General features: G+C 45.0%; 1 long non-coding RNA gene across 1 annotated transcript; it reads left to right on the top strand.

The window, feature by feature from the left end:
• The first annotated feature begins 284 nt into the window (after positions 1 to 284).
• Positions 285 to 5,641, top strand: LOC129387968 (uncharacterized). Its single transcript, XR_008615111.1, has 3 exons — positions 285 to 609; positions 1,240 to 1,322; positions 5,440 to 5,641. It is a non-coding gene; the product is annotated as an uncharacterized lncRNA (long non-coding RNA).
• Positions 5,642 to 8,884: the final 3,243 nt, after the last annotated feature.

The following is an 8,884-nucleotide window of genomic DNA, read 5'->3' as shown; positions in this document are numbered from 1 at the left end:
TACCGTCGGCCGTCGGCGTTAGCGAATAAAAGACGCCACAGACAAATCAAACTCGTTGGAAGCAACATAAGTTAATTGGCTTTAATATTCGATAATTTCACACCAGAACTTCAACAATCAAGGGCGTGTTATTGTTTTCCATACGGGGCGCGCACACGACGCGAAACCATTCCATGCTCGCGCAGCAGGTTTACTGACAGCAGCAGGAGCGAAACGCCGGCGTTGCACAGCGGTGTCACAGAGCCACCGCGCTGCGATCACTTCGGCGGCACGATACAAATTTGTCGGACATCTCATTCTGTGCTGGAAACACTGGGAGGCAGAAAGTTTGAAAAAACGGCCACTGCCGCCCGCAATGTCTCGATCGTGGGTTCGTTATCCAGTTGTGCGTCATTCTAAGCCGTTCTGTACATTTATACTGGATATTAACTGGAGTCATTTAGCTGTGCTGATGCTGTTTGCCGTGTGTTTTGCATCAGTGCTTCGTGACATCGGCTGTATTGCGCGTTTTCGCCGACGGCTTACTACCACAATGGCGGGATCTGCGTTCACCACCTTCGTGTCTCGGTGCCTCTTTGTACGTCGCACGTTCGGATAACACTTTTTCCGGTAAGTGAAATACATTGCACTTCGTTTTTCGTCAACAATGTGAATATTTTTAGGTTACCCGCGACAATTCTTGATATATGTGCTCTTCTGCCCTGTGAGTTTTCGTCATTACTCTTATACGAGGGTTCTGCTTGTGTTCAGTCGTTCAGCACTACCGCGCTCCACGACTTCCGCAACACCAGTCAGAACTTTGCCCTGCTTGTTAGTCTTTGTGGTTAACGTAGCACGAACCAACCGAAAGGAGTGCATTCGAAGACGACGCGCTGGCTGTAATGCTGAACCAGACTGAACTCGCCCTATTTTGTGTCCTTTTGTTCTTGCGTGTGCGCGCGTGTCAGTGACTATGCAGTTTGTAGCGTTTCCACTTTATAGCAAAACAAAAATATAACTGCAATGTTTACTTCATCTATACAATTCCAAATTAAATCGTCTGCTGATGTACAAATTTCACTTGTGTATTGTTCTAAATAAGCAGCAAAACCTTTAACCTAGTTAGTGCTTCATCTTGGAGTGAAGTCACGACAGCTTGGCATTTATTAATGAATGACTGTGACTGGGTCACCTTATTTGTAATTGCAAATCTGCCTTTCAACTGACTTGATATCTTATTTTGTTCCTTTCACTCTATAGGCGGCTGGACATCCTTCTTGTACCTTGGACATCCTTCTTGTACCTTGGCGCTAGCTGGATGACGGGACCTCATCATGATCAGTGTAAGCCAATGTACTGTACCCTCTCTGGTCCTCCCAGTGCCTTTTATATGAGTTAAGGCCAGGGAGCGCTTCGTGGTAAAATAGCTAGTTGGTGTCTCACAAACGGGCATTTTTTTGCACTGGTCCATTATAAGCTGCCACTATTATAACCAATTTCTCAGTGCCAGTGTACATACACAGTTCTACTAATAATTAGTTTCCCTAAGCTTTACACAATGTACCTGTAGGTAGTCATTGCTATGTAAGAACTCAAAAATTAACTCTGCTGTGTCATACAAGTATTCTATACCATGAGTAAAAATTTGCTACAACAGTGTACACTACACCTTGCTTCCCTAATGCACAAGTGTATTCAAGCCAGTATTTGATTAGTTTCGTATTCTAAATGTTTTCTGTGTGATTTAGTTTCTTTACAGGAATTTACTGTACAGCATCAGCAAGCAGTCTAATTTAAGATTTATGTGTGCTGTAAAAGGTGTGCTTTGCCGCTAGAATCGATAAAACATGGGCCGAGGCTTCCATACAAGGACAAACTTCAATTTCGCTCATCATCAGCACTTGGCTGGCGCTTCCAAAATGAATCACATCAGGTAGCTTGTGCCAGACTGTTTTTTAACCTTATTGTGAGGCGATCACAAAGTGATGTGTGGAGGTGCCTGCGTCTGAGATATAGATTGCGCTGCAACATATGTTCATCTCCGTCTAAGTTTTGGCGATACCTTAATTCGAAGTCACGTCAGACCAGTAATCCATCACCAACTGAAGCTATGGCAAAGGCTACAGAGTTCAATGAATACTTTATTTCAGTATTTACACAAGACAACAGTAAGCAACCCAACCTTCAATCCCTTCCTAGCTACTCAGCAAAACTAGACGACTTTATCTTAACCGAATCGGGAATTTTTTTCCTCTTACTTGAAATAGACCCCAAAAAATCCTGTGGTCCTGATAACATACCAAATGCATTTTTGAAGCGCTACGCGGAATGGATGCCCAAGTTCTTGCTGATTATTTTTTTTAAATCATTGCAAATGGGCGAGGTTCCGGTGAAATGGAAAACTGCTAAGGTTATCCCTATACATAAATCCGGTGACCCTACCAGCACAGCAAATTACCGACCAATCTCGCTTACTTGTACGGCCGGCAAAATCCTTGAACATATAATCCTAAAACACATTGTGTTATTTGTAGAAAAAAAATAATTTCGTTGTCCCTAATCAGCATGGTTTTAGAAAAGGATTGTCTACGACTACTCAACTGATTGAGACAATCCACGACTTAGCGATTACATTGGACAAATGCAGTCAAACCGATATGATATTCCTAGATCTATCTAAAGCATTCGATCGAGTTTCCCATCCAAAGTTGCTTCAAAAGCTTATCCACTACCTCGGTGATAACATCACCACCAAGTGGATAAAAAGTTATCTTACAGGTCGACGTCAATATGTATGTTTCAAAGACTACTCTTCGGATTGCGGCGATGTGCTATCTGGCGTCCCACAAGGAGCCGTTTTAGCTCCTATCCTCCTCTTTTTATCAATGATTTGCACATTAATACTAACGCCACAGTAAGAATGTTTGCAGATGACTGTGTTATCTACAAGGAAATAACCTGTCGTGATGATCAGATAACCTTAAACAGTGCACTTGAAAATATAACACAATGGTGCCAAACGTGGCAGATGGTGATTAACACAGAGAAAACAGTTTGTATGACAGTGACGAATAAAAGAGCGCCCATGAACTACCCGTATTATTTACAAGGACAGATGTTAAAGAAAGTAGAAGAGTATAAATATTTAGGCGTCATAATTTCATCAGATCTTAAATGGGACAAGCAGGTAACATATGTTGTTAATAAATCACTGACAGTTCTATACTCGTTAAAACGCTCTCTTAGATCCGCATCAATAGATACTAAACGCTTAGCATACCTGTCCCTAGTTCACCCTATACTGGAATATGGAATAGTATGTTGGTTTCCCTTCCGTAAGCAGTACATAGCAAAATTGGAAAGCGTACAAAGGAAAGCGATTAGATTTATTTTTAATAAGTATCGCCGTCTTGACTCCCCCACAGAATTATTAAGGCGAGCTAAACTTCCCACTATACAAAATCGAGCTCGACTACTTCGTCTTAAGTTTCTTTTCCTTCTCCTTAATGGCAGTACGAAAATCAATGCGAGTGACTACTTGCTACAGACAGACACACGTAGTTCTCGAACAAAACATACCAAGCACTTAAGAGAATACAGATTTCAGAACGACATATTCAGGTACTCCTTTTTCCCACATGCAATCCGTGAATGGAACATGTTGCCTGATGACGTTGTCACCTGTACATCACTCGAAACATTTATCGCCAAGTTATCGAACAATGCTCTGTAGCTACAATCTGCACATAGGTGAGCTGCGTCGTACAATGGCATTCTAATTCACTTAGCAGTGTCTTGTATCCTGCCGTGACATAAACACCTGCTGAATCTTCTCTTGCGCATTGCACATCCAAAAAAATTTACATTTTCTTTCTTTGTTCTTCTTCTGTGTGCTTAACCTTCCAACATGGCGTTTACTACCATTTTTCCCCGCTCCTGTTATAGAAATTGTGTAATGGTTATAGAGTGCATATGCACTCCCTTGTTCACCCAAACTTATCTATGTCCGCGCCTACTTGAACTGTGTTCTCTTGAATATGTATCCTGCCCCTTTCCTGCAACAGCCTCATATGTGAGGCTAGCAGTATGTTCAAATAAATAAATAAATAAATATGTGCGTGTAGAACAGGCATGATGCTGAGGGTTCCAGCAGTTTGCAGAGATGCTTTTAAAATTTTGTCATAACTGCAATTTTACCTGTGCTGTTTTTTATCACCTATTTCAATAATATCATTGGAGGTGTTATCAGAATTTAGCAATCTATTTGCCCTGGCCCATTAGCCTGCCACATTTGCCTTTTCACTAGGTAATTATTTAGCATGGACCATTACTTGAATACACCTTTTTGTGTGCAGTGGCTTCTCAATTGCAAGTCAACATAGATGCTCAGAATTACCTGAGGCTATAGATGCACTGATAAATTTGCCACCTATACGAATCACTTTGCACTTTCTCACGCAAACAGCATGTTAACACTTCCAAGACAGTGGGCAATGTTATCATTTGATCACATCATGAGATACTTTCAATTTTGTATGACGCATCATCCAAGGTGTTGCATCATTTGTGTGAGGTATTGCCCTAAGCCAATTAGGGTCACATGAAAATATATCAACAAAAATGATTGATCCAGCTAGGAGTGTTGCTTTGGAACACTACTTTGTCACCAGTCCTCCTTTGCATGCTACCTGCTTACTCTGTACTGGGTCATGTTTAAGTTTGAAAGAAAGGCAACAGCTAGGCAGCGCAAAATGCCCAAACTTGCTTTTAGTTCAACAATATAAAACGCTACTTAACTTTTTAATTAAGTTAGTGCATCATTTACCTGCAGAGTGAATTACTGTTTTAAACTGATTATATTTTGCAGGAAGCTCCTCAGACTTGTTTGACAGGTTGGTAAGCGGCTTTTTAGCCACAAAACACCATATATTAATTTAAAGGCCGACTTTGACTCTGCTATGCAACTTAATGACTATATGCCAGGAACAAGGTCTCTATGAGTTGTGGCGCTGGCTAACACCCCCCAGGGTTCTACTAGGACACATAAATACCCAAGAAACTGGATGGGAAAACGACGCCACTGTAGCTCAGTTGGTAGAGCATAGCACGCAATATGCGAAGGTTGTGGGTTCGGTTCTCACCTGCGGCAAGGTGTTTTTTCATCCACTTTAATTTCCATTAATTTATTGTTTTGTTTATTTCATTTATTAAGCACAATTAATTTCCCCTATGTTGTCCTTGGTGTCAGTGTTTGTTGGCTTCTCATGATAGGAAATATACTAGTCATTTTCAACATCATCGCATACATACCTTAAGATACCTGTAATTTAAGAGAAAGGAGTGCTTAAATTTACTTTTTATGTGAGCCAAACTTCTTACTTAGCACATATTGCTAATTGAAGTTCTAATTTCAACATTACCATTTCCTCCCTTGCCTTTTTTTTTTCCTCTTCTGTGCAGGTATTGCTTACCTATGTCTACAAGAACCGTCACGCGTCGCCTGTGACAGCAAGCGCTCTCCTACGAAGGCTGGCCTACTCTGGTAGCGGCGGCAATCATCTTCAAGATTTATCCATGATCACCTTTGCTGCTATTTGTCACTCTTGTTAATTACTTTCTGCATCTTTTCTAATTTATTAGGTAATAAAGTATGAGTATGTGACATCGTGTGAAGTTGATGTCTTGCTGCATTTTCGCTTGCAGTCATCTTTTATGCATGAAAAGCTCATCGTACAGTTTATGAAAAAAATAACAGCATATTATGATTTATCTTTCAGTTCTGGTAACATGCAACGTACAAGGAATTCGCTAATGGATGGCATGCTGAAGAACTGGCCATTATTTCTGCGTGATGCTGTGCAAGCATGTGGCGTTACCTTACAAGAGGCACCCACAAAGCAAGTTACAACTTACTTTTAAATGAAGCATGGGGATCAGAAAAAATATATTTATATTGCTAGTTAGAGTGCTTCGCAGAGTGTTTTTCCAGATGTGTTCTATCCTTTATTTCTTAACAATTCATTGCAGCACAGTGTTCTGTTTCGTATACTGGTGTAAGGCTATTGTGCCCCCTGTAGCTGAAATGAGGATGTAATTTTTGCCTGAACTGCAGCATCACTGACAAAATTTTTCTTTGCTAGAAACTATTTCAGTTTGGTGGAGACCCAGCAGGGCGAAGTATTGTCAATAATGACGTGTTTCCCGTAGAGATGTTCTTGTTTAGGTCAATGGGTGAACATTGGAATTATATCAGCATACAATACAGGTCTTGTTTTATTTGCAAAATAATTCTGACAGGCGGCATTCAATTGATTGGTCTAATTAAAATGCACTGATTGACCATTGAGGCTGTACTACACTATTCCCATGGTTCACATCTGGAAAAACTACCTGTGCATCGCTCTATCCGACAATATTATTACGATATCATCGAGTGATGCTGAAGGTACGAGCCGCCGCGAGAACGACGACGAAGTGGGTCTGTGCCTTTTGCCGCGAGCGAGTGTCGGCCTGGCGATCTGACTCCAGTGTAAATAACCTGTATATAGCTTCTTTATTCTGTGTCTTTCCACACGTAACATTCTGGTGGAGGTCGGCGATCCCCGTCCTCACCACGGAACTCCGGAGTGGTCGGTACATCGAGCTTGTCACCATGCCTACCGGTGACGAGACCGCCTTTGCAACGGCTTCGGCTTGTCCGACTGCTCCAATTATCACGGTTGCCCAACATCGCGGCCCAGGTGTGTTTTCTGGCCTGGAGGGAGAGGACGTTGACGAATGGATCAAGCTCTACGAACACGCCAGTGCTAATAACAGGTGGGGCCCAACGATCATGCTCGCCAATGTCATCTTTTATCTCGGCGGCACCCCACGCGTGTGGCACCAAACGCATGACGACGAGATAAACAGCTGGGACAGTTTCAAAGAAAAGCTCAGGGAACTGTTCGGCGATCCCATTGGGCGCAAGGCTGCCGCGAGAAAGGCTCTTGCGTCTCGTGTTCAGACATCTACAGAGCCGTACGTTTCATACATCCTCGACGTCTTGGCTCTCTGCCACAAAGCTGACGATACTATGTCTGAGGCAGATAAAGTGTCGCATGTGCTCAAGGGCATCGCCGACGATGCTTTCAATTCGCTTGTTTTCGGCCACGTCTCGACTATCGACGCCATCATCAAAGAATGCCGTCGCCTTGAACAAGCTAAGCGCCGCCGTATCACACATCACATCACGCGGCTCCCCAACACTGCCGCTACGTCGACATGTGAGGGTCGACCGCGTCAAACCACCCCCTGTGATGATGTCACTCGTATTGTTCGCCGCGAGCTCGAGGCCGCCTGTTTGCCAGCTTTCTCCGCCACGCCTCCCGATCCACCAGCAACCACGATTGCGCTGATTCAGGCAGTCGTCAGAAAGGAATTTGAGAACATGGGTCTCAACTCCGTGTGTCCATCGTCTACACCAACGGTTCCCCAGTTCTCTAGCAGCCCTCCTCGTCCCCAGCAGCCTTTCTCCCCCACACCGCGCCGCAACCCGTCCGAATGGCGTACCCCTGATGACAGGCCGATCTGCTTTCACTGCTGTTGCATCGGCCACGTCGCTCGTCACTGCCGCAACCGATGGCCACCACCTCCTCGGACATACACCGCCGCTCATTCCCGCCCCTTTGGACCTTCTGTTCCCTATGCCACCCGCCATGACCCCATTGCCGCTAATGCTCCTGCCCCGAACCTTCGCTACAGCCGCTCGCCCTCACCTCGACGCCATCAGTCTCGTTCGCCCCAACCCCGTCGCTTCTCTCCGTCGCCTATCGCCTCCCGGATCCAGCCGGAAAACTAGGCACTGCAGCTTCTGAAGGTGAAGCTGCCTTGTCCACTCTGCCCTCAAATCCTCTGCTGACGTTACACACGAACCAAAACCTTCTTGACGTTGACGTTGACGGCTATCCTGTCACGGCACTCATCGATACAGGTGCACATCTTTCTATCATGAGTGCTGCCTTCCGACGACGACTGAACAAGCTCCTCACCCCAGCGTCGGCACGCGTCGTCCGCGTTGCGGATGGTGGTACTGTGCCTATCATCGGCATGTGTACGGCACGTGTCAGCATCGCCGGCCGCCACACTCCTGTCCTCTTCACCGTGATTGCTCATTGCCCCCACGACCTCATTCTCGGCCTCGATTTTCTCTCTGCGCATTCTGCTCTTATTGACTGCTCTGCCAGTACCCTTCGCCTTGAGTTGCTGATTCTCACAGAACCTTCTGACGCACCCCAGTGCCGCCTACGCCCCACCGGCTTTATTCGCCTGCCGCCAAAATCAATAGCCTATATTGAACTCTTGTCTTCCCCACCAGTCCCTGATGGCGAGTACCTCGTCACTCCTCTGCCCGACATTCCGCTACAGTATGGCCTTACCGTGCCTCACAGTATACTTACCATTACGGCGAACCGCACTTTCCTACCTATCTGCAACTTTGGATTGGCAAAGCAAATTCTACCTTGCCAACGTTGATTGTCTCGGCGACCATCACGTGGCAACATCATCGACCGATGCTTCTGGCGAGCTTAGGGGGCCCATCATGCCAGCCTCGGCCGCCGACCCCAAGATACAGAAAATGTTTGCGACGGACCTGTCTTCTGCGCAGGCTGAAGACCTTTACCAAGTGTTATTGTCCTACAGAGATATTTTCGACTTCGACGATCGCCCTTTAGGCCAGACGCTCGCGGTCAAGCATCGGATTCTTACTGGCGATGCTACTCCTATTCACCGACTACCATATCGAGTTTCTGCGTCTGAACGCCGAGTAATTCAAAGTGAAGTCAACAAAATGCTAGACAAAAACATCATTGAGCCGTCTTCCAGTCCCTGGGCGTCACCTGTAGTGTTGGTTAAGAAGAAGGATGGC

This window comes from Dermacentor andersoni, chromosome 3 (assembly GCF_023375885.2).
Source record: "Dermacentor andersoni chromosome 3, qqDerAnde1_hic_scaffold, whole genome shotgun sequence".
NCBI lineage: Eukaryota > Metazoa > Arthropoda > Arachnida > Ixodida > Ixodidae > Dermacentor > Dermacentor andersoni.
Note: the sequence above shows the minus strand (reverse complement) of the source record. Positions and strands in the feature narration are given on the sequence as shown.